Genomic DNA, 5,705 nt, shown 5'->3' on the forward strand with positions numbered 1-5,705 from the left:
GAGCCAAGGTTAATATTCTTAGATTTCTTCATGTTTCAACTAAGGTGAATAAGCAATGTTTGGGGCTCCTTTTCTCACCCCACCTCCTGTTGGGAAAAGCAGTGCCGTGTCTAAATAGACCTGCTTTGTCACCCTGGAGGACACAGACAGCACAGTTACTCACAAGCTCTGTGCTGGAATGGTCATCACTCAATGGTTGCCGGTGTGTAGAGATCCAGCAAGAGACTTCCAGTAATATCCTTTACCTGTCCCTGCCACTTTCACTCTCTTGCCAGAGGACTTTTGGAATTTTTCTTTTGGTTGAAACTATGCCGTATTGAATGAATAAATGTAAGTTGTCAGAAAACCCACACATATGATTTGATTTGAGTGTTGAAGGCTTGTGTAGAACCAGCTAGACTTGGAAGTGATGATAGCAAGAATATTGTGCACATATGTGCCACAGTACCAAGAACAACTTTTATCTCAGAGGTTTCCATCTCCTAGATGAGCCGCTATAAACAAACTGGATAGCCTAGTCTACCCTATGAGTTAGAGTTTGCTCCTTGTTAAGGAGACCCTCAGCAACCAAAGACCTGGTTCTATAACAGAGTTTCCCTCTCCTAGATGGGATGCCTTCACCATAGTTAAGGAGTCCCATCTTCCCCTTAATATATGGAATTAAATACACCAAGAAAAGTAATTATACACACGTATATATATTTGGATGGCCGTTAACTACTCATGAGTTCCTCTGCTCTTTATGACAAGTTTTATTTTTCGTCCTGCAGAGTGTCCAACTATCACTCTCCTCACCAAGCAAACGTGGTGGGGTTGCCAGTTTAGTCGCTGACGACCCGACCATGTAACAGGTTGTACTGGGTTACATGTTACCAGTAGCGAACAAGAGTGACTGATAGCACTTGAGAGTGACCTGACTTTTCTTTTTGATATGGGGGGGGGGGTATATATATTTATGTATATATCTATATATGTATGTGTGTGTATACACACACACACACACACACACACACACACATTTATAAAACAAATGATAGAGACAGGAAATGATATATACAAGAAACTTCATCAATAAAGTTCTATATTTAAGAGATGAGGAATTATGTACATTATTTACATAACTAGTCTAGTTATGTACATTATTTACATAACTATGTACATAACTAGTACATTATTTACATAACTAGTCACCTCATATTATGCCTAAAACCTTGCTTTATTTTTTTTGTATGCTATATGTTAAATAGTAGCTATATTTCATTACTGTATTTATTTTGAGATGCTCTGTGTTTCTTTCAATTAATTTTGAATATAACAAAGAATTTAGATAACTTAGTTATCATTATGCTAGTGTTAGGAGCATAAATTGTGACTGAGGTTTGGTGGAAAATTTTAATTCAAAACTTATGAAAACAAGACATTTGTACTACAGAGCCAGAGGCAGTTTCAGCTGGGTAGGTATCGAAAAGGTTAAGCAGTTCTAGTGAAAATGTGTTTTAGTCCCCACTTCATTTTGCTTGGGTTCTCACTTTATTTTATCTTGCTCATCTTACATCTAAAACCTCACTTTTTTCCATGCTACATGTTAAATAGTAGATATGTTCAGCAATCCTAATGAAAGTGTACTTTTTTCGCCTCTTCGCTTTATTTGGTTATTTTATATGGATTATACCTTTGACATGGGACAGCCATGCTGCTTAATCATTCATGACACCTGTTAGCTGTTTTGACCTCAGCACGAGGGTATATTGCTTCTGCTCCCTGTAAAATAGCTTCCTAAGGTCCTACCTCATATTTGTGATTCTAGTCATATGAAACAGATGTGTATAAAGAAGAAATGTTGAGATAAACAACTTTGTTTTTCCTTCCTAGCTGTAATTATCACCTCACTTCATATCACACATATTATCTATAAAGCCTCATTTATTTCCATGCTGTATGTTAACTAGTAAAGTTAAGTAATCCTAATTTTCAAATAAGCAGTTCCATTATTCTTTCCTAGCTTTAATTCTTAAAATATTTCATCTCGCTCTTATTCTGTCTAAAACCTCACTTTTTTCTATGTTATACATTAATTAATAGCTACATTAAGCAATTCTAGTGAAAATATGCTTTTTTTAAAAATGTTGTTTTGTTTGGATTCTCACATTAAATTATCTCACTCATATTATGTCTAAAACCTTGCCTTTTTCCATGCTATATGTCAAATAGTAGCTACATTAAGCAATCCTAGTGAAAATGTACTTTTTTTCCCCTTTTCACTTTGTTTGGATATTTTATGTGGCCTTATGTCTTAGGCTTAGGGCAGCTGTGCTGCTTGGTTGTTTGCCCACCACTTATACTAAAAGTCTCTTTCGTAAAACCTGCACCAGAAACCTATATGGAATGATCTCTCTCTCTCTCTCTCTCTCTCTCTCTCTCTCTCTCTCTCTCTCTCTCTCTCTCTCTCTCTTCTATCTAGTGGTCTACTCCCTGGTAAACTTAGATTGTGTGAGGCAAATGAATGAAGGTGAAGTAAATGCAGGTTTAAACCTATTTGAATTGAGGACATGTCTGGGAAATGTAATATGAGCTTTCTTTTCAGATGCAGAATGCTGTCCCCTATTCCTATATCCCCAGCTCACACCTGCCATACCTTAAAGTTGACATACTCAATGTAGACACATTGAGAGGTGGGTCTGGTGAGATTGTTAAGATGCTTGAATGAGGGACCAGCTATCTGAATTGACGGCAGCTTGATAGATAAAGCAATTATGGATATGAAGACAAGGAAATCCCCCAGTACATTAGGAATTACTGTTGAGATGCTTCAAATATCTAGCAGAGTGGGATATAGCTTAGTCACCTATATAGTTAATCATGTTGCCTACAAGTGAGTCACACCCAATGATTGGCGTAGCAGCATTATAGTTAGCAGCTAGACAGAAATAGTTACAGAGGAATGAAATTGTTGGACCAGATGATGAAAGTCACAGAAAGGCTCATAAGCTTAATTAATTGGGAAGTGAATTGGTCTAGATGAGATGCAGGTTGGATTTGTGCCAGGTAGAAGCATGACTGATGCTATCTTACTGGTTAGGCGACTGCAGGAGAAGTATTTAGCTTCTGTATTTGGCTTTTGTTGACATGGAGAAAGCTTATGAGAGGGTTCCCCACTCCCCTATCTGGTGGTCAATGCAGAAGCTAGGCATAGATGAGTGGTTAATGAGAGCTATACAAGCCACGTACAGCGACGCTGCTAGCAAGATGAAGGTTGGCAACAAGTATAGCAATGAATTCAGTGTTCAGTTAGGAGTTCACCAAGGATCAATTCTCAGCCTCCTATTGTTTATCTTCGTCCTCCAGGCCTTAACAGGGGAATTTGAGTCTGGCTGCCCCTGGGATCTCTTCTACACTGATGACCATTTTAGCTGTATCACTACCTGACCCAGAGAAGAAATTTCAGGTGTGGAAGCAGGGCCTGAAGTCTAAGGGTCTTAAAGTTAATGTAACAAAAACCAAAGTCCTAGTAAGTAGGAAAACACACAAATCCCTTCAGGAAGATGGCTCTGTTCAATATGTAGAAGTGTGTTGGTAGAAATTCTATAATTCTGCAAGATTTGGACACATGAAAGGTGTAGTGGTATCACAGGAAGGTAACAGAGAAAATAGTCTTTGTGTGTGGTAGATGTGTGGGTACAATCAGCACTAAAAATGTACTGACAATAGACTCACTCAACTGCTCAGTGGGGGTTGTTGGAAGTAGTAGATAGCTTCTGTTACCTAGGCAACCAAGTTAGCTGTGGTGGAGGAAGTTCTAAAAGTGTAGTTGCTAGAATACAAATAGACTGGGCACAGTTCAGGGAGTTTCTACATTTATTGGTAACTAAGAGTCTCTCCTTCAGAATGAAAGACAGGGCACCCAGCACTCTCTGTAGTGGTTGGTGTTAGGAAGAGCATCCAACTGTAGAGGTCATGTCATAACAAACAATTAGTCTCTAGCCAGCTCTTATCAAATCCATCCAACCCATGCCAGCATCGAAAACAGACATTAAATGATGATGTGTGTGTATATATATATATATATATATATATATACTCACACACACACACACACACACATATTTATTTATATAAGGGCATTACTATACATGAATGCCTCATGCTAAGTGGGACTCTAAGGTCGAAGTACCATAATAAACACATTTTTACACACACATATCTATATATCTGTATATATATACATATATATAATAAATTATATAATAAGGGTGGCTTATTAGCAAATATAACCTAAAGGTAAAATTAATAGAGGTCACAAAAGTGATGGAGGGTGCTTACTTATGCTAAAATAGGAGTTACATTAACCCCAAAGCCACTAAAGCACTATACTTAATGACTGACATAGGGAGGTAAGTCCCTAGGATATATAGCCATATCACGATTTCGAATTTTGGTGTAGACTACCTTAATTCTCATCAGTGGCTCTTAACACCTAGGGTTAAATTCAATTTCCTTTGTCAATCTTATAAGAAAAACCATTGAAAACATGTGCTGATTTTCAAAACAGTGAAAGTGTAAACAACAAATTAGAAAGGTGATTTATTAGCAATTAGAACCTGAAAGCAAAATTAATAGAGGTCACAAAAGTGATGGCGGGTACTGCCTAGCACTACTTATGCTAAGATAAGAGTTAAATTAACACTAAAATACTATACTTAATGACTGACAAAGAGAGGTTTTTCTTATAAGATTGACGAAGGAAGTTGAAATTAACACTGAGTGTTAAGAGCCGCTGATGAAAATTAAGGTGGTCTACACCAAAATTTGAAATTGCAATATGGTTATATACGCTAAGGACTTACCTCCCTTCGTCAGTCATTAAATATAGTACTTTAGTGGCTTTGGAGTTAATTTAACTGTTATTTTAGCATAAGCAGTGCTAGTCACCACCCTCTATCACTTTTGTGACCTCTATTAATTTTGCTTTTATATCTATATATATATATATATATATATTGTGTCTGAGGAGAGTTATTTTCTTTTTGTACCTTATAATTTAACACACTCACCAGTAAAATTTTCCCTTCCAAAATTTCTGGACAGAGTCAAGACTATTGAAAAGGTTGCAAGATGCAATGAAAATTTTAGGAAAATAAAAATAAGGAATAAATGGAAATTTTACCAGTGAGTGTGTTAAATTATAAGGCACAAAAAGAAAATGACTCTCCCCAGACACAACAGAATATGCTTCAATACACGAACTCACATAAAGAATCTTGCAAACCAAATCCAAGAATGAAATGTGTGTGTGTGTAGGAAAACTCAGCTGCGAATATTCCCTGTATTGTGTCTTTGTTTAAATTTCTCATCCATTAAGTTTTTGTCTAGTTTTCCATGCACTCTGCTTTCATCTAACTTTTTCTTCTTGTGTTCTTTCTGTTCAACCCTTGATACATACACACATACATACATACATACATACATACATATATATATATATATATATATGTTGTTGTACTTGGGGATGGTCATATTGCCAGTTTAGCCAATAAAAACACAAATGAAAATACAAAATGGCTGATAGTTAGCAAGGTGAGACACACATAAGAAAGAAGGAAACAAAGGACCACTGATGAGGTCACAGAAGTGTGACGAAAGAACTCTGGCCGAAATAAGATTAAGATTAATGTAATATAAAGCTGAAGCAAATTAATACCAAATAT

This window comes from Octopus bimaculoides, chromosome 10, assembly GCF_001194135.2.
Source record: "Octopus bimaculoides isolate UCB-OBI-ISO-001 chromosome 10, ASM119413v2, whole genome shotgun sequence".
Taxonomy (NCBI): Eukaryota; Metazoa; Mollusca; class Cephalopoda; order Octopoda; family Octopodidae; genus Octopus; species Octopus bimaculoides.